Here is a 21,898-nt window from a genome sequence, read left to right as displayed (position 1 = left end):
CTAAACAAGGTGGGAGAGCAGAAACATGATAGGCTGAGGATTTGTCATCTATACCTTGGTTAAAATTGACAGCTGGATCTGGCTGGAAGCCCGAGAAGAGTTTATGTGTCATCTATGCCAGGAGAACACTAGATCCTTTTTCACTCCCCTCAATGTTCTACATTCCAAAGAATAAATTCCCAACCTATTCAATATTTCCTTATAACTCAGGTCCTTCAATCCCAGCAACATCCTCGTAAATTTTCTCTGTACCCTTTCAACCTTATTTACACCTATCCTGCAGGTAGGTGACCAAACCTGCACACAATACTCCAAATTGGGTCTCATCAATTTCTTATACAACTTTCTACATAACATCCCATCTCCTGTACTCAGTACTTTGATTTATGAAAGCCAAAGTGCCAATAGCTCTCTTTATGACCAATCAACCTGGGATACCACTTTCAGTGAATTATGGACCTGTATTTCCAGTTGCCTTTGTTCTACCACACTCCTCAGTGCCCTATCATTCACTGTGTAGAACCTACCCTGGTTGGTCCTACTGCAGGTGTAACACCTTGCACCTGGCTGCATTAAATTCCATCTGCCATTTCGTGGCCTATTCCTCCAGCTGGTCCAGATCCCACTGCAAGCTCCGATGGTCTTCCTCGTTGTCCACTACACTCCCAGTCTTGGTGTCATCCGCAAATTTGCTGATCCAATTAACCACATTATCATCCAGATCATTGATATAGATGACAAACAACAATGAATGCAGCCCTGGTCCCTGTGGCACACCACTAGTCACAGGCCTCCACTCAGAGAGGCAACCATCTACTACCACTCTCTGGCTTATCCCAAAAAGCCAACGTCTAATCCAATTTCAAACAACAGAAAATCTGCAGATGTTGGAAATGTGAGCAACATACACAAAATTCTGGAGGAACTTGGCAGGCCAGGCAGCATCTATGGAAAAGACCACTGTCACCGTTTCGGGCTAAGACCCTTTATCAGGACTGGAAAAAGTCTAATCCAATTTACTACCTCATCTTGAACGTCAAACCATTGAACCTTCTTGGCAAATCTCCCATGCAGGACCTGTCAACCGCCTTGGTAAAATCCATGTTAACAACATCCACTGCCTTGCCTTCATTAACGTTCCTGATAACTTGCTTGAAAAACTCTATAAAATTGGTTAGACATGATCTACAACATGCAAAGCTATGCTGGCTGTACCTAATCAGTCCATGTTTATCAAAATATTCATATATCTAGTCCCATATTAAACTGATAAGAACAGATACTACACTTGATCTTAGCCAAAAGGCTGAGAAGCGATATCCCTTAGAATATCTTCCAATAATTTTCCCATTACTGATGTCAGGCTCACTGGCCCATAATTCTCTGGAGACTTTTTTGGAGACTTTCCTAAACAATGGAACAACATTAGCTACCTATAATCCTCTGGTACTTCACCTGTAGCTAACGATAATTTAAATATCTCTGCCACAGCCCTGCACTTTCTGTGCTTACCTCCTACAAAGTCTGAGGAAACACCTCAGGCCATGGGGAGTTAACTACACTAATTTGCCTCAAGAGGGCAAACACCACCTCCTCCTCTGTCATCTGTTATAGGGTTTATTACCTTGCTGTTACTTTGCCTCTCTTCTATAGAGTCTGTGTAATTACTCTGTGTAATCTCCTGAGTAATTACAGATGCAAAAAAAAAATCCATTTGTGATCTCCCCATCTCTTTTGGCTCCACTCATAGATTACCATTCTGATCTTCCAACAGGACCAATTTTGTCCCTAGCAATCCTTTTGCTCTTAACATATCGGTAGAATCCCCTTCACCTTGTCTGCTAGGGCAACCTCTTGCCTTCTTATAGCCCTCCTAATTTCTTCCTTAAGTGTTCTCTTGCATTTCTTATACTCCGTAAGTACCTCATTTGTTCCTACATGCCTAAACCTGCTATGCACCTCCTTTTTCTCTTAACCAGGGTCACAATATCTCTTGAAAACCAGGGTTTCCTAAACCTGTTATCTTTACCTTTTATTCTGACAGGCACATACAAGCTTTGCATCCTCAAAATTTCAAAATTTTGCTTTTGAAGGCCTCACACTTACCAAGTACACCATTGCCAGAAAACAGCTTATCCCAATCCGCACTTGCCAGTTCCTTCCTTTTAGCATCAAAACTGGCCTTTCTCCAATTTAGAATCTCAACCAGACCTATCCGTTTCCGTATTTAACAAAACTAATGGCATTATGATCACTAGATGCAAAGTGTTCCCCTACACAAACTACCGTCATCTGCTCTGTCTCAGTCCCTGGGAGTATTGGAGTATAAAAGTATAAATTTTGCTGTGTAACCAAAACTATGAAGTCAGTTTTGAAACTTGCTATTTGATATGCATGTACTCAATTTAGTAGGAGAATGAAATCTTAAGAATGTAGAAGACAATGGTGTGTTAATGAGAGGTAGCTAAGAGATGTAGATTAGAACATGATTAAGTCAATGGATAAAAACAATAGTGGCAAGATGTATGTGTGGTACGTGTGATACGCAACTATAGATCGATTACATATGCTGATGCAACTGAACCAGGAGATTGCTATAAAAAATGCTGTGTCCGAGGATCGGTGGGCAATCAGCGACTAGCTCAATGACTGTCTCAGCTTTGATTTGCAAATTAAAGTTTAACCCTTCTTGAAGAATCTTCTGCGTCTCTTGGTCATTTGTGGGGCACGAGAAACCACGACAAGAGTAGATCATGTATCACACACTCTCTCGTTGGGACTCCTATGCACTGAATAAGGAAACTTTCCTGAACATATTTGGAAAACTCTATCCCATATAATGTGGAAAGTTAAAATCACCTACTATGGCAAGCTTATGTTTCTTGTAACAGTCTGTGATTTTGCTACAAATTTGTTCCTCTAAATCCCGTGGACTGGTACTGGTCAATAACATAGCCCCATTAATGTGGTCATACCTGTTTTGTTCCTCAGTTTCACCCATAAAGCCTGACCAGGTGAGCTGTCCAGTCTGTCCTGACTGAGCACCACCTTGACATTTCCCTTGACTCATAACGCCACCCCTCACTCCTTTAGTCCCTCCCGCTCTGTCATGTCTAAAACACCAGATCCCCAGAATACTGAGCTGCCAGCCCTGCCCTCCTGCAACCAAGTCTCACTAATGGCTACAATGTAATTCCAGGTGTTGATCCATGCCCTGAGCTCATCTGCCTTTCCTACAATCATTCTCCATCATATCCTACGAATAAATTTAAGATAAAAAAAATCTACACTCTTCCTCTTAATCAGACAATCTGCTTCCATAAATTCAGACTCAACTGTTGAAGCAAACCTCAAGACAGATGGAGGACCCACATTGACTCACCAGATTGTTTCGACTGATCCGGTGCACACTTTAAAAAAAGATTGAGCAATCTACATGCTTCTTCTTAATCAAGCAATCTGCTACAAGAAATTCAGACTCTACCACTGATACAACCACATGACAGATGGAGAACTTACTTTGATTCATCAGATTATTGGATTCCAACAGCTGTATGTGGAACTTGTAGGGGTATATGGAAAGTAAAATGTTTTAGAGTTTAATAATAGGCACCCAAAGCAGATGGCTGCCTAAAAGAATTTATTGGCTTGCGCTACAGAAAAACAATCTCCCTCTCCACTGGTAAAGCAAGAATTTGATGAGCATTGCAAGCTTCAGAGATAGCAAGACAGCTGAGATGTGCAGGCTTTGCCCACAAGCACATACTACTAATGCCCCTGGAGAAGCCTGTCATTAAACTGGCTAGCTGACATTCCAGTGACAATATCATAAACTAGAAGGGTGGTCAGCATATGAGTGTGCAGATAGATAGGGCTCATTGATGTCACCTCCACCACATTCCCCGATCTCAGAGTTGTCAACCACTCCTTCTCATGTGACAGGAAGGCAGAGATGCAATTTTCTATTCGGCACTTCACATAGTAATCAAGTATATTAATAAAGGGTTGAATTCTCTGTAGGGCAAATTTCCTGTCTGGAAATATTTACACAATGACGGGCTGACTAGAGGAAGCACCGCTCTGGATCTAATACGAAGCAATGAACCTGGTCGGATGACAGATCTTTGGGTGGGTGAGCATTTCGGAGACAGTGACCGCAACTCCCTGACCTTTACCATAGCCTTGGAGAGGGACAGGAGCAGACAGTGTGGAAAAGCATTTAATTGGAGAAGGGCAAATTATGATGCTATTAGGCAGGAACTTGGAAGTGGATATTGGGAATAGATGTACTCAGGGAAATGCACAACAGAAATGTGGAGTTTGCTTAGGGAGCACTTGCATGGGGTTCTGGATGGGTTTCTCCCATTGAGGAAGGAAAAGGATGGTTGGCTGAAGGAATCATGATTGACAAGAAGCGTGGAACATCTAGTCAGGAGGAAAAAAAGATTACTTTAAGGTTTAGGAAGCAAGGATTAGACCAGACCCTCAAGAGTTATAAGGTTTCCAGAAAAGAGCTTAAGAAGGGACTTATGGGAGCTAAAAGGGGACATTAGAAGGCCTTGACGAGCAGGGTTAAAGAAAATATGCTACTTGTTTGTGAAAAACAGGAGGATGACTAGAATGTGGGAAAGACTAATCAGCGATAAAAAAGGAGTCAGAGTAGGTATGAGAGGTCCTTAATGAATATATTGTTTCAGTTTTCACCAATGAGAGGAGCTTTGACAAATGTGCGATCAGCATAAAACTGGATAATATTCTGGAGCCTGTCAACATGAAGAAGGGGAATGTGATGGAACTTTGTAAAATATTAGAATAGATAAGTTCCAGGTTACTACAGGAAGTTCAGAACGAGATTGCTGCAACTTTGGCAATGACCTTTGCGTCCTCACTGGGCACAGGAGAAATGCCAGAAGGTTGGAAGATGCCAAGTGTTATCCCCTTGTTCTAGAAAAGTAAAGGAATAATCCTGGGAATTATGGTCCAGTGAATCTTGCATCAGTGGTGGGCAAATTATTGAAGAGGAATTTTTTGAGACAGGATTTACAAGCATTAGAGAAACATAGTAAGATTAGGGGAAGTCTGTATGACTTTGTGAGGGGCAGATCATGTGTCACAAGCCTGACTGACTTCATTGAGGAAGGGACAAAAAAATAGATGAAGTTTGAACAGTGAATGTGATGTACAGCATTCAACAAGGATCCCCATGGTAGAATCATTCAGAAAGTTAGGAGGCATGGGATCCAGGGAAACTTGGTTGCATCAATTCAGAATCATCTTGGCTACAGAAAGCAGAGAATGGTTCTGCCAGGGGATCAGCGACCAGTGGTGTTCTGACAGATCTTCTGGGAGCCCTGGTCTTTGTAAAGTTTATAAATGACTTGGACAAAGTAGTGGAAGAATGGGGTAGCAAGCCTGCAGATGACTTGACAGTTGGTGATGTTGTGCATAGTGTAAAAGTTTGACATTGGTTACAATAGGATTTTGATAGGGTGCAGAGCTAGACTGAGAAATAGCAGATAGGGTTTAATCCAAGAAAGTATGAAGTAATACATTTTAAAAGACCAAATTTGAAGGCAGAGTGCAGGGTTAATGGCAGGATTCTTAACAGTACGGGAAAATAGAGGGACCTTGGGGTCTATGTCCATAAAGTTGTCGCGCTAATTGATTGGGTGATGGAACAGGTGCAAGGTGTGTTGGCTTTCATTAGTTGGGGGACTGCCTTCAACACCACTGCAAGGTAATGCTGCAGCTCTATAAAAGTCAGGTTAGACTACACTTGGAGTATTGTGTTCAGTTCTAGTCACTTCAATTTGGAAGGATGTGGAAGCTTTAAAGAGGATGCAGAGGAGAGGAAAGTTTAAATGAATTAAGGCAAATGAGGGGTGGCTTGATAGAGGTGTACAAAATGATAAGAGGCATTGATAATGTAGATAGCACTTGTCTTTTCCCCTGGGTGGAAATGGTTAATATGAGAGCACATAATTTTAAGATGATTGGAGGATTATTAAGGACCTCCAGCACCCAGGGCATACCCTTTTCTCACTGTTACCATCAGGTAGGAGGTACAGAAGCCTGAAGGCACACACTCAGCGAATCAGGAACAGCTTCTTCCCCTCGGCCATCCGATTCCAAAATGGACATTGAAGCTTTGGACACTACCTCAAATTTTTTAAATATACAGTATTTCTGTTTTTGCACATTTTTTAATAATCTATTCAATACACATAATTGATTTACTTGTTTATTTATTATTATGCTTTATTTTATTTATTATTATTTTTCTCTCTTTGCCAGATTATGTATTGCATCGAACTGCTGCTGCTAAGTTAACAAATTTCATGTCACATGCCAGTGATAATAAACCTGATTCTGAGTGTATGGGCGGATGTCAGAGGTAGGTTTCTTTAACACAGAATGTGATAAAGTGCATAGAATGCACAGCCAGGGTTAGTCGTGGAAGTAGATACATTAGGGGCATTTAAGGTATTTATAGGTAGGCACATAGATAAAAAGCAAATGTGGGAGGGAAGTGTTAGGTTGATCATGGAATGGGTTAAAAAGTTGACACAACACTGTGGGATGAAGGGCTGTCCTGTATTCTAATGTGCATGGTTTCACACTGTAGATGACTAAGAAAACCAGTTTATTCTTCTGAAGATTTGGAAGTCCCTTAGGTTTACAGGATTCTTTACTGCATGCATATAACTTTTTGTGCTCCAAAGGGAGATTTCTAGTTTTGCCTGAACTGCAAAGGCTTTGTTTTCTACATGTGTGGCTCATTTGCGATGACAGGTGCAATGGAGAGTGAATTCACATGCCAAAAGCTGTAATTATGTTGCTATGTTTTCAGCATACCCCCCTGCTTCAGTTACAGAGCCAAGAGTCAAGGGAATGGGGTCGCTCTTTCTCCCATGACGTGCTGGATTTTCACAGCCTAGGAACGTTGGAGGAGGTCCTCACATCTTTGCAAAGATACTGCTATGAGGAGAGGCTGAAGAATGGAGTAAGATGTTAAAATGCCCTGGGTACCTTCAGCACTGGCTTTTGATGCCTGGTAAAGTGCATTGGCAGTTACGAGCTTTGACATTCACAATCAGGAAACCAAGAGTCACTGGATATCTCCAAGGCTACCAGACTACTGACATTAACACTACTGATGCTATAGGCCTGGTGCGGTAGTTGTGGTGTTAGACACCAGAGAGAACAACTCATTTTTGTGTACCCCAGCGGGAGAACTAGCATTATCACCAAAGACCTCTCGCCAAGCCCTCCCTGCTTGTAACTAGATAGAAGTTTGTTTTTTATTACACCATTCACTACTTCATAATATTGCACAATGCTTATCAACATCTGAAGCAATTTTGATTAGTGTTCAATGTATGACAGTGGACTCATCCCCTACCTCAATCACTCTATGTTCCTGTGCATACATCTAATGGCCTGCTGGCACCCCTTTCTCCAAAGCAAGACCGCCGAGATCATTGTACTTCCACTCAGCATCACTCAACCTCCTTCCATCTCCACGTCCATCGTTCAGCTGTACTGCCACACTTATTCTGCTGCTGCTCATTGACACAAGCCACAATCCTTGAGCGGGTGTCTCTGAGGGGAGTCCGATACCTGCGGCCAGGCGAGTGAATGGTCTTCAGTATTCCCAGAGGTAGAAGGAGACAGCTGGTGTTACTCTGGGGCTTCGGGATGCTTGTATAACACTGCTGGAATTGGTTTACTATTGTCACGTGTATCAAGGTACAGTGAAAAAACTTGTCTTGCATACTGCTCACACAGATCAAATCATTACACGGCGCACTGAGGTAGAACAAGGTAAAACAATAACAGAACACAGAGTAAAGCGTTCCAGCTGCAGGAAAAGTGCAGTACAGGTAAACAATAAGTTTCTTGTACAATCACCTGTCATAGATTTATTAGGAGTGTGCCAGCTGCTAAAAAGATAGAATCCGTTTAAAAGTGCTTTGTCAAATAGACTGCTCAAGTTAAAGACCAGCTTCTTAAATGTTGATGGAAAAATACATATATTTATATAATTCCAACATTAATATTTAGAAAAGGTATCCTCTTCGTTACCACAGGGACATCTTTGTTACCGCAGAGATATAGGTTTCCATCTCTCCTTAGATAAACAGCAGTCCTCCTCCGCCCCTTTGCACATGCAGCATGGATTTGTGCACTTAACCGATTCTCAGATGGACAACAGCCTCCATTAATTGCATCTTATGATTAACTGAACTTTGGTAACCTGGCATTACGATTAGCAAGGAAGAAGACACAGAATATCTCTGAGGTTCATCCCTCTTAACTAAATGATACAAACGTAAATTTCCTGACAAACTCTTTTGTGCCAAGAAATAAATTGCACACTCTTTTTGCACTAACGTTACTTACCACTTCAGAGGGGGTGTCGCACTGTGAAAGGAGCCCCACCTGCAGATGGCAGGTATTTTTGTGTAAAAAGCGCAGGAGAGTCAGCAAAGCAGAGAAGTGGCCAGAGTTTCAAAGCACAAAAAGCAACTCAAAAGCTCAAATGCCCTTGGAACTTAACTGGCCAAAGGAATCGTTAAGCTAACTGTAGAGACTAACTTCTTCTAAAGGCAGAGAGTATTTTCTATACGGGGTGCAAATTCAGTTCCCCCCCCCCCACCCTTTCAGTCCCAATTTCTTGTATTCGGCCCTTACCAATCCACACAGAGGGATCAGAAGTGGAGAGATTGAGCAGTTTCAAGTTCCTGGGTGTCAAGATCTCTGAGGACATAACCTGGTCCCAACATATCGATGCAGCTATAAAGGAGGCAAGACAGTGACTACTACTTCATTAAGAGTTTGAAGAGATTTGGTATGTCAACAAGTACACTCAAAAACTTCTATGCGGGGAGCATTCTGACAGGCTGCATCATTGTCTGGTATGGGGGGGAAGGATACTGCATAGCACCAAAAGAAACTCCAGAGGGTTGTAAATTTAGTCAACTCAATCTTCGGTACTAGCCTACAAAGTACCCAGGACATCTTTAGGGAGCGGTGTCTCAGAAAGGCAGCGTCCATTATTAAAGGACCTCCAGCACTCAGGGCATTCCCTTTTCTCACTGTTACCATCAGGTAGGAGGTACAGAAGCCTGAAGGGACACACTTAGCGATTCAGGAACAGCTTCATCCCCTCTGCCATCCTATTCCTAAATGGACATTGAACCTGTGAACACTATTTCAATATTTTAATATTTAATATTTTTATTTCTGTTTTTGCACGATTTTTAATCTGTATACTGTAATTGATTTACTTATTTATTTTTTTCCCCTCTTCTTCTATATTGGGTATTGCATCGAACTGCTGCTGCTAAGTTAGCAAATTTCACGAGATATGCCGGTGATAATAAACCTGATTCTGATTGCCTCCACGCCCTGCCGCTTCATGTAGCTGAACAAACACGTCTTGGATGATACTATTGCACCTGCATCAACCACTTCCTCTGGCAGCTCATTCCGTATACACACCACCATCTCTTTGTAACAGTTTCCCCTCAGGTCCACTTTCAATCTTTCCCTTCTCACCCTAAACCTCTGCCCCCGAGTTTTGGATTCCCCCACCACGGAGAAAGGATTATTACCATGCACTCATCTATGCCTCGGATAATTACGTAACCTCTACAACATCATCACTCATTCTTCTACACTCCACGGAGTGAAAACCTAGCCTGGCCAATGTCTACTCGTAACTCAAGCCCTCTCGACCTGGCACCACCCTCATTAATCTTTTCTGAACTCTTACAAACGAGAGAAAATATGCAAGTGCTGGAAATCCAAGCAATGCACACAAAATGCTGGAGAAACTCTGCAGGCCAGGCAGCATCTAGGAAAAGAGTACAGTCGATATTTCAAGCTGAAATCCTTTGGCAGGACTGAAGAAAAAAGCTGAGGTTTAAAAGGTGGGGGGAAGGTGAGTGAGAAACACAAGGTGACAGGTGAAATCTGGAGGGAGAAGGACTATACCTACAGCTACCTGGACTACACCTCGTCCCACCCTGCTACTTGTAAAAACATCATCCTCTTCTCACAATTCCTCCATTTCTGCCACATCTGTTCTCGGGATGAGGCTTTTTATTCCTGAATGAAGGAGATGTCCTCCCTTTGCAAAGAAAGGGGCTTTCCTTCCTCCACCGTCAACATTGCACTCAACCACATCTCTTCCATTTCATGCACGTCTGCTCTTACCCCATCCTCCTGCCACCCTACCAAGGATAGGGTTCCTCTTGTCCTCACCTACCACCCCACCAGCCTCCACGTCCAGAACATAATTCTCCGAAACTTCCGCCACCTCCAACAGGATCCCACCACTAAGCACATCTTCCCCAACCCCCCCAAATTTCTGCCTTCCGCGGGAATTGCTCCCTACCCGACTCACTTGCCCATTCATCCCTCCCCACACTTATCCTTGCAAGCGGAACAAGTGCTACACCTGCCCCTACAACTCCTCCCTCACTACCAGTCAGGGCCCCAAAAAGTCTTTCCAGGTGAGGTGACACTTCACCTGTGGGTCTGTTGGGGTCATCTACTGTGTCAGGTATTCCCAGTTTGGCCTCCTGTACATCGGTAAGACCCAACATAGATTGGGAGATCGCTTTGCCGAGCATCTACAATCCATCTGTCAGAACAAGCGGGATCTCCCAGTGGCCACCCATTTTAATTCCACTTCCCATTCGAATCCCGATATATCTAATCATGGCCTCCTCCTCTGTGATGAAGACAATCAGGAGGCCACACTTAGGTCGGAGGAACAACATCTTAAATTCCATTTGGTTAGCCTCCAACCTGATGGCATGAACATTGATTTCTCTAACTTCCATTAATGCCCCCACACCCTCCCTTCACTATTCCGCATCCCCCTTTCCCTTTCTCACCTTATCTCCTTGCCTGCCCATTGTCTCCCTCAGGTGCTCCTCCCCACCTTTTCTTTCTTCCATGGCCTTCTGTCTCTTTCACCAACCAACTTCCCAGCTTTTTACTTCGTCCCTCCCCCTCCAGATTTCACCTATCACCTTTTGTTTCTCTCTCCCCTCCCCTTTTAAATCTCCTCCTCAGCTTTTTTCTCCAGTCCTGTGAAAGGTTTTTGGCCCAAAATGTTGATTGTAATCTTTTCCTAGATGCTGTCTGGCCTGCTGAGTTCGTCCAGCATTTTGTGTGTGTTTTTCTGAACTCTTTTCAGTTTAGCCTCAGTGACCAAAGGTGACCAAAACTGTGCACAGTACTCCAAGCATGGCCTTACCACTAACTTGTACAACTTCAACATCCTGTCCCAGCAAGTACGCTCAGTGCCTTGACTAATGAAGGCCAATGTGCTAAATGACTTTTTCACCACCCTGTTCACCTGTGATGCCACTTTCAATGAACTATGCAAATATACTTCTACCTCCTGTGTTGAATGGCGCTCCCTAGTGCCCTACCATTCATAGTATAATTCCTACACAGGTTTGTTTTCCAAAATACATCACCTCACACTTATCTGTATAGAAATCCATTTGCTACCTTTTGATCCGCTTTCCTAACTAACCAAGATCCCCTATCACCTATGACAACCTTCTTCACTATCGACAATACCTACTGATGCAGCCTTGTGCATTTGCAGCCAAATCATTTACATAATTAACAAATAACAAGGGTCCCAACACTGACTCAGCTGCACACCAATCAGCCTCCATTCCAAGAAATAACCTTCAAACATTACCCTCTACTTCCAACCTCTGGGCCAATTTTGAATCACCTAACTATCTCTCCCTGGATTCCATGGGACCAGATCAGATTACCCTATGGGACCTCATCAAAGGCTTTGCTAAAGTCCAAATACACAACATCTATTGCCCTTTCTTTGTCTACCTTACTGGTTACCTCTTCCAAATAACTGTAAAAGCTTTCTCATGCACAAAAGACATACTGACACTTTCTAATCGGACTCTGTCAATCCAAATGCTAATAGATCCTGTCACTCCATTAATTTCCATACTATTGATATCAGCCTAACTACCCTGTAGATCTCTGTCCACACAGGGGTGGCGGTGTGGAGATAGTTCTCTATCAGACACTTCCTCCCTCCGCTAGCCTGTAGGTCACCCTTGGGCAAGGTGCAGCACCTGCTTAGCCCCCTGATCAGGGTCACATGAAGCATGGGAGCAGGTGGTGGATGGTAGTTTGAGCAGCTGGTGCATATCACAAATACTAATTATGTGATCTCTTAAGTGTGTTGATAGTGGCTGGGGTCACCCATCTTGTAAAGACACTGTCAAATCAAGTCACTTTTTATTGTCATTTCAACCATAAACTGCTGGTACAGTACACAGTAGAAACGAAACAACATTTGCCAGGACCATGGTGCTACATGAAACAACACAAAACTACACTAGACTACGTGAGACAACTCGAGGCTACACTAGACTACAGATCTGTACAGGACTACACAAAGTGCACAAAACAGTGCAGGGCAGTACAATAATTAACTAACAAATAAATAATTAATAAACAAGACAATAGGCACAATGGAGGACAAATTTCAATATAATAATAAATGATGTAGATGTCAATCTAGACTCTGGGTATTGAGGAGCCCGATAGCTTGGGGGAAGAAACTGTTGCACAGTCTGGTCGTGAGAGCCCGAATGCTTCGGTGCCTTTTCCCAGATTGCAGGAGGGAGAAGAGATTGTATAAGGGGTGCGTGGGGTCCTTCATAATGCTGTTTCCTTGGTGGCTGCAGCGTGTAGTGTAAATGTCCGTGATGGCGGGAAGAGAGACCCCGATGATCTTCTCAGCTGACCTCACTATCCGCTGCAGGGTCTTGTGATCCGAGATGGTGCAATTTCCGAACCAGGCAGTGATGCAGCTGCTCAGGATGCTCTCAATACATCCCCTGTAAAATGTGATGAGGATGAGAGGGGTGGGAGATGGACTTTTCTGCACCTCCCCTCTGTAAGCTGACTCGTTGTTCTTGCTGATGAGACCCACCACGGTCGTGTCATCGGCGAACTTAATTATGTGATTCGAGTTGTGTGTTGCTGCACAGTCGTGGGTCAGCAGAGTGAACAGCAGTGGACTGAGCACACAGCCCTGGGGGCCCCCATGCTCAGTGTGGTGGTGTTGGAGATGCTGCTCCCGATCCGGACTGACTGAGCTCTCCCAGTCAGGAAGAAGGCAATGGAAAACCACTACTCAAGAAAAATTTGCTAAGGACAACCATAGTCATGGAAAGACCATGACTGCCCATGTCATGCGACACAGGACAGAATGAACGAATCAGACATACAGTGCTGCTTCCATTCATACGGTATCGACTGCATTAATACTTTCCATTGTTGATTTGACACACCAAATTCCAATTGTAGATTACTTTGCATTCATTATAAAATGTTGATTCTCCACCTCACTATAAATGGATGTTGACGTTAGCCGTGCCTATGAAATCAGCATTCTTGTCTAGTTGGCAAACATAGATTGTTCTGCAGTTGACCTTCTGTCACTCCAAAATGCAAATTCATGTCATGCTTCATGTAACAGAATAACTTGGATGAAATGATGTCAGCTAAATGCTGCTGATGTGGTAGTCACAAACACAGATTTAGACAAAAAAAATTGTTTTTCTCAGCACTTTTCCCAATTCTCTATTATTTGATTTGAACAAAATGTTTTAAAGGAGGAATGTGAAAACCCTGTGTAGATGCAGAAGCAGTTTCTGACAGGTTTTGCGGTCTCTAACAATTTTTAGCGCTGAAAACATAATTGCCCCTGTAGATAAGAGGGGTACTGTAGTCATCTGGCATACTGACCTCTACCTTGCTGAGGCCCAGCGACAACTCTCAGACACCTCCTCTTAGTCACCCTTCGAACAGGACCCCACCAAGGAGTACCAGACCATTGTCTCCCACACCATCACCGACCTTATTAGCTCTGGGGATCTCCCATCCACTGCCACCAACCTCATAGTCCCACACCCCACACCGCCCATTTCTACCTCCTAACCAAGATCCACAAAACCGCTTGTCCAGGTAGACCCATTGTTTCAGATTGTTCCTGCCCCACTGAACTCATATCGGCATACCTCGATTCTGTTTTATTCCCCGCCTAGTTCAGTCCCTTCCTACCTACATCCATGACACTTCACATGTTCTGGATCTTTTCAAGGATTTCAGGTTCCCTGGCCCCCATCATCTTATTTTCACTATGGATGTCCAGTCCCTATACACCTCCAACCCCCACCAGGAAGGACTCAAAGTTCTCTGTTTCCTTCAGACCCAATCAGTTCCCCTCTACCGCCACTCTCCTCCGTCCAGAGGACCTTGTCCTCATTCTTAATAATTTCTCCTTTGGCCCCCCCCCCCCACTTCCTTCAAACAAAAGATGTAGTCCTTGGCACTCACAGGGGGTCACAGCTGTGCCTGCCTTTTTGTCAGCTACGTGGAACGGTCTATGTTCCAAGCCTACACTGATGGCCATCCCCATTTTTCCTACGCTACATCGACGACTGCATTGGGGCAGCTTCCTGCACCCATGCAGAGCTTGTCGACTTCATCAACTTTGCCTCCAACTTCCACCCTGCCCTCAAATTTAGCTGGTCCATTTCCGACACATCCCTCCACATTCTCAATCTCACTGTCTCTATCTCTGGAGACAGCTTATCTACTGATATCTATTATAAACCCACAGACTCTCACAGCAACCTGGACTATACCTCCTCCCACCCTGTTACTTGTAAAAACACCATCCCCTTCTCTTAATTCCTCCGACTCCACCACATCTGCTTTCAGGATGGGGCTTTTAATTCTAGAATGAAGATGTCCTCCTTCTTCAAAGAAAGGGGTTTCTCTTCCTTTACCATCAATACTGCCCTCAACTGCATCACTTCCATTTCACACGCGTCTGCTCTCACCCCCATTCTCCTGTCACCTTACCAGGGATAGAGTTCCTCGTGTCCTCACCTACCACTCCACCAGCCTCTGCGTCCAGTCATAATTCTCCACCATCTCCAACGGGATCTCACCACCAAGCACACCTTTCCCTCCACCCTGCCCCCCCCCCCCCCACTTTCTGCAGGGATCGCTCCCTACGCGACTCCTTTGTCCATTCGTCCCTCCCCACTGATCTCCCTCCTGGCACTTAACCTTGCAAGCAGAACAAATGCTACACCTGCCCCTACACCTCCTCCCTCAGTGTCATTCAGGGCCCCAAACAGTCCTTCCAGGTGAGGTGACACAGTCTGTTGGGGTCATACTCTGTGTCTGGTGCCCCTGGTATGGCCTCCTGTATATCGGTGAGACCCGACTTAGATTGGGAGACCGCTTTGCCGAGCATCTACACTCCAACTGCCAGAAAATGTGGGGTCTCCCAGTGCCACCCGTTTTAATTCCACGTCCCATTCCCATTCGAATATGTCTATCCACAGCCTCCTCTACTGTTGCGATGAGGCCACACCCTGGTTGGAAGAACAACGCCTTATATTCCATTTGGGTAGCCTCCAACATGATGGCATGAACATCGATTTCTTGAACTTCTAGTAATATCCCCCCTCCCCCTTCACCATTCCCCATCCCCTATTCTCTCTCACCTTATCTCCTTGCCTGCCCATTGCCTCCCTCTGGTGCTCCTTCCCCCTTTTCTTTCTTCCATGGCCTTCTCTCCTCTCCTATTACACTTCCCCTACTCCAGCCCTGTATCTCTTTCACCAATCAACTTCCCAGGTTCCCAAGTTCTTTACATCATCCCTTTCCCTCCAAGTTTCACCTATCACCTTGTGCTTCTCCCTCCTCTCCCCCCACCTATTAACTCGACTCCTCATCTTCTTTTCTCCAGTCTTGCTGAAGGGTTTCGGCCCAAAACGTCAACTGTGCTCTTTTCCACAGATGCTGCCTGGCCTGCTGAGTTCCTCCAGCATTTTGTGTGTGTTGTTTGAATTTCCAGCATCTGCAGATTTTCTCTTGCCTGTCACTTAATTTAAGTCAGTATATCAGAAGTGGCATTAATATTTTATATTGCCTCATTATTATGAGTTGGTGACAAAACCTAGAGATCTTTACCACAGCCATAGTTAACTCTGTCATGGAGACTGGTGCTCTGGTGCAGATTCTGCCTATCATTATTAATGTTTTCCTTGCTTCCTTCAGAGTATAATTGCTGTTGGTAATTAAACCAAATTGCCATAATGTTAGCCTGTTTAACCACCACTTACACCTATGTCAAGAAAACTGAGTGGTTATCTTGGCTTTGTTTATCACATAAATTCAAAATTGTCTACACATGGAGCCAGGTGAAAGGAGGGCTGAAACACAGACCAAAGTTTTGCCTCAACTCATGGGATGACAGTTCAGCTGTTCAGCTGCCAGCCCCCTCTACAAACTATTGCTAGTGCCATACAGCCAGGCTACCTCAGCCTATTCTGACCTGTTGCTAAAGTTCCAAACATACAGACAAGCTTCAGGACTCCCACCATGAATTGTCAACCTTCATTCTCCCAGGAAACAACTGAGGAGTGAATTTGGAAGACAGACATTAGCAGATTGCAGGAGGGAAAGTTGAAGAGGTTGTTAGATAAATTGATTTTACCTTGGTGTAGATTCAGTGTGGGTGTTTACAACTGGAATGAACAGTAGTTTGAACAGTCACAATCACATCTCTGAGTTGGAAGAATGTGAGATGAATTCCATGCTGAAGAACAAAGTTCCAGACATGAGACGATGTTGCACTGTTTGAGGTAACATAATAAATAGAGGTAGGTCATTCATTAACTCATGACCCACTTGTCATTCAGTAAGATCATGACTGATTTTCTATGTTGTGGTATTTTCCCATACTACTCCCATATCCTCCGATGCACTTACCATCCAAAAATCTACTGACCTTACTTGAACTTACCCAGTGACTTTGCCTCTAGAACCCCTTGGATAGAAATTTCTCAAGATTCACTGATGTTAGCTTGAAGAAATTTCTTCCTTAATGCTGATGACAGTCCTTATTTTAAGACTGATTTCAACCTTGCATTAATAATGGCTGTAAACATTTGTGTGTTTTAATGAGATTATCTCTCATTCCTCTAAATCCAAGAGATGATAAGCCCAGACTTCTTAAACTCACCTGACTGGACAACCATCCACTCTATCCCAGGACAGAGTCCAGTGAACATTTGTTGCACTCCTAGTGTTGCAAATATATCCTTCTATAGGTAAGGAGACCAGACCTATATAATTACCCAGATGCAGACAAAGAACCCAATATCATTTCAGCACTATGCTTTTATTAATAGACAATTGACAATAGACAGTAGGTGCAGGAGTAGGTCATTCGGCCCTTCTAGCCAGCACTGCCATTCACTGTGATCATGGCTGATCATACACAATCAGTACCCCGTTCCTGCCCTCTCCCCATATCCCTTGACCCCGCTATCTATAAGAGCTCTATCTAACTCTCTCTTGAAAGCATCCAGAGACTTGGCCTCCACTGCCTTCTGGGGCAGAGCATTCCACATATCCACCACTCTCTGGGTGAAAAAGTTTTTCCGCATCTCTGTTCTAAATGGCCTACCCCTTATTCTTAAACTGTGGCCTCTGGTTCTGGACTCACCCATCAGCGGGAACATGCTTCCTGCCTCCAGTGTGTCCAATCCTTTAATAATCTTATATGTTTCAATCTTGTGCTCAAATCATTCTGCAATAAATACAACATACAATTTGACTTTTTAATTGTTTGTTGTACCTACAAGTTAACTTCCTGTGACTTCTGCTCACCCAAGTCTCTCTGAACACCAACACTTTTCAGTTTGTCAGTGCTTACCCAGCTCAGCGCATCGCAGAAACAAGCTGTCCCCCCCAACACGAACCCGCCCCCCATGGACTCTGTCTATACTTCTCACTGTCTTGGTCAAGGAGCCACCATAATCACCAGGCAGAAGATACAGCCTGAAAGCATTTACCACCAGGGTCAAAGACAGCTTCTATCCTGCTGTAGCAAGCACACTGAATGGTCTCCTGGTACGATAAAGTGGATGCTTCACCACACAATCTACCTCCCTACTGTCTTGCATCTTATTATCTAACTGCATTGCACGTTCTCCATAACTGTAACACTTTATTCAGCATTGGGTTATTTGTTTTCCCTCGTACCAGTTCAATGCACTGACTGATGAATGGCCTGCACTAGTGGCTTGCAAAGCAAAGTTTTGACAATAATAAACAAAAGCTGTGATAATAAGAAACCAATTTACCAAATTAGAAAATACTCTGCCTCTCTAAGTTTTATAGATGATCACATTTTTTCACATTACATTAATTTATAAATAAATTGGGGAATATTCCAGTCCTGAAGAAGGGTCTCAGCCCAAAAAGCCGACTATTTATTCACTTCCGTGGACGCTGCCTGACTTGCCGAGTTCTTCCGGCATTTTGCGTCTGTTCCTCTGGATTTCCAGCATCTGCAGAATTTCTCGTGTTTATGATATTCCATCTATTATATCCTTGCTATTCATTTCCCTGAGGTTCCTCTCTTCATCTTACTCATCACTCCCAGATTTCTATCATCAACAATTACTATTAAATTATACTTCATCCATTCCAGATCACTGATAACAACCGAACAGCTGGAGGAACAATCCATACAGATTTGACTAATTACAACCTCCCAACCCAAAGGTCTATTTATTCCTATTCTGCGATCTGGAAATTATCCAACTATCAATCCACACAGCATATTAACCTCTACGCTATCTATTCTAGTTTTATTTCGACTGTTGACAGACTTTAGTTCCCCATGTTCTTTCTCCTTCCATTCTTAAGCAATGCATTCTCCAGAGTGCCTTGTTTCAAGCCCTTGTGAGGTACATCTTTAGGCCGTGAGGATTTATTGGCTTTCATTCCTATACATTTCACTGATATTATTCTTTAAATTAATGCTAATCTCTTGCAGCGCCGCATTCTTTCTAGATCTTTTTCTCTTTTGTCTTCTGTCATGAGGTTTTATTTTTCTGCCATTTCCTCATTTTCCAATATAATATCTCCTATCTCAGTCTGCTAGGACCACCTCTAAACTGTTTTTTCCTTGTTAAATCTCTATTTAAAAAATCATTTACAGTCTGTTTTTATCAAGTTATTCTGCTATTCTACTTACACCTTTCGTATCCAGTTTTGGATGCCCTTTGGTGAATTCTGAATTCTTCCAAATTACTGTTCATTTTTGCAACTTCTTTTTGATAAGCATCCATCTGCTCGCCCAGGAAAAAAGATGTCAAGGGCTCCTGGAAACTATTTTGAAGATTAGGGGAGCTGTTCCTGGTGTCTTGGTATTCACAGAATACCTGCTCATTAGCATGTTGTTTTCACGAGAGCTTCTTCTCTGTACAACGGCTGCTTCACTTCCAATGTAACAAAATAGGAAGATGACAAGAACACTTGGCCTCTCAAACGACTTCACTATTCTACTGTACATGATCGTGGATAATCACATATCTTCTTCGGTGCCATTTCCATATCATCATCATTATTATGTACTGGTCATATGATGTGAGTGATCACAGTCTTTGACCATATTTACTCTTGGCATTGTCCTACAGAAGTGGTTTGCCATTGCCTTCTTCTGGGCAGCGTCTACACCTTGCCCAAGGGTGAGCTGCAGGCTGGCTGAGGGAAGGGGTGCTTTACACCTCCTTTTGGTGGAGACATATCTTCACCCCACCACCCTTGAGCATGGACCAAGCTGGCCAAAAGCCCCGTTTCCATGTTGTGTGTCTCTATTATAATTATCACTCTAATAGTGATTGCTTGCACAAAGATGCCAAATATCCTTGAGTACAGTACAAAAGAGGTCGCACTTCCAAAGCCTGTAAAGTATCCCAAGATACTGACAGATGTGACACACACACACACACAATGATGGAGGAACATAGCAGGTCGAGCAGCATGTATGAAAATGAGTAAAATGCACTTGGGGAAGAGCATGGATTGGAAGGTTCAGAGGGATGTGGGCCAAACACGGGCAAGTGGAAGGAGATCAGATTGGCAACTTGGTTGACGCAGACCAGATCGACCAAAAGTCCTGTTTCCATGCAGTATGACTCTGAATCCAATATTGTGGACTGGTGGAGAAGGTTGCTTGTTTCCACTCCAGTTTCTGTGTGCTCTGAGACGGCAGATGAAGCCAGTTTGGCTACAACACACCCTGCCACAGTGAGAGCAGATAGAGGTTGGAGATACGCCTGGTACTAATGTTCGGTTTCTATGTGCTGCCGAAATGCTCAAGGGCCTTATGCATTCAGAATATTCCTTCAGTATTTGGAATAAATGTGGATCAAGGATTCAGAAAGTCAGTGAAAACATTACACTTTATTTTGTCAAGGAAGCTTTGAAAATATTGTTTAACTATTTCACCAGCCTCCCTGTAAGTTTTTGTCATGTCCGATCTCAGAACACTCTTCTGTGAGTCATTCAGTCTACTAGGCCTTGAAACAGGCGGTCAATGCTGCATGTCCTCTCTCTATCTCACTGCTTGCTGGGGCCAAGTTAATAACCATTTCTGAAGAGGCCAGTGCCACATACAGCCACAAATCTCAGCATTCACTCACGATGCTGCTCTGCTGTCCTTTTAGACAGTAAAGTCCAGATCTCTCTTCCCTCTGGATGATAGTTCCCTCACCTCCTCTCTAATACTTCTACCAATTTTACCTTAATTCTAAGCCCCTTGGTTTCTGACTCCTTAAGGGGTATTTAGATTTTATTTAGAGATACAGTGGCCTTCCGGCCCAATAAGCCACACTGCCCAGAGCCCACCTATTTAACCCTAGCCTAATCACAGGACCAATTACAATGACCAATTAGCCTACTAATCAGTACATCTTTAGCATATGGGAGGAAACCGGAGCACCTGGAGGAAACCCATGCGCTCATGGGAAGGATGTACGAACTCCTTGTGGACTGCATTGGATTTGAACGCTGAACTCCAAAGGCCTGAGCCGCATTAACCACCATGTTACCATGGCACTCCTCCCTTCTAGTTGCTCCATCTAGGCCCCTCATAATCTTACACACCTCAGTCACAGCTCCAAAGAAAACAACCCGAGCTAATGCATAACCTCTTCGAGTGTGAAGCTGGACACATGCACACTCTATAATTCCTTCAAATAATGCAAAGGCCTATGTTCTAAGAAGGCGCCCCTCAAATGTGCTTTTGCACTTGAATTCAAAAACATACTAATCTTCTTCTAGTTAGAAAACTGCTGCTGAAGATCACAACAGAATAGATTTCTGTTTCACAAGAACATTATAAATTGGAACAGGAACTGCATTTCATTCAATAAGATCACAGTCATTCATGTACTTCAGGCTCGCTTGCTCTGCACAGTGACCTCAGCTGTTGCAAATCGGCACTGTGATGGTTGTCAAAGGAGCTCTGCAAACCTCCGTGCTTGGCCGACCTTGCTGTCAGACAGGTACTTTACAATCCCATTACAGAAGGGTGAGTCAGAATTAAGCTGGCGGTCTGATTCCTATTTTACAGAATGAGGTTCTTTGGCAAACGGCGACACCTAAACCTGCTCGAGAAACTTCCAACTGCAGTGGCTTCTACGGGGTTGACCAAAGGAGTTACTGTCCTTTTTTAAATGCATTTTTTTATGATCACAAGAGCCGGCTGAATATTAAGAACTTAAAGTGTCGCAGGTCTGCCCCATCAGTGAATTGCTCGTTGGCGGTGAGAGTGAAGGAGCAGGACTTAGTGCGGATGGCGCTGCTGCGTACGGCAGAGGAGCATCGGAGGTGCTGGTGTACAAAAGCGGCGTGCAGTCTGACAGCGAGTGATCATCTTAGTCGCTCTTCTTGTGACCACAAGACCCTGTCGGACATTGTTAACGTGGAAGGCTGCAAGTCCGATTCA

At 43.8% G+C, this 21,898-nt stretch overlaps 1 pseudogene; it reads right to left on the bottom strand.

Moving 5' to 3' along the window:
* Positions 1-1,143: 1,143 nt before the first annotated feature.
* LOC140733822 (U2 spliceosomal RNA) lies at positions 1,144-1,318 on the bottom strand (annotated as a pseudogene).
* Between the last annotated feature and the right edge of the window lie 20,580 nt (positions 1,319-21,898).

This window comes from Hemitrygon akajei, chromosome 9 (genome assembly GCF_048418815.1).
Source record: "Hemitrygon akajei chromosome 9, sHemAka1.3, whole genome shotgun sequence".
In the NCBI taxonomy this organism is placed as follows: domain Eukaryota; kingdom Metazoa; phylum Chordata; class Chondrichthyes; order Myliobatiformes; family Dasyatidae; genus Hemitrygon; species Hemitrygon akajei.
This window is presented reverse-complemented; position numbering and strand designations above follow the sequence as displayed.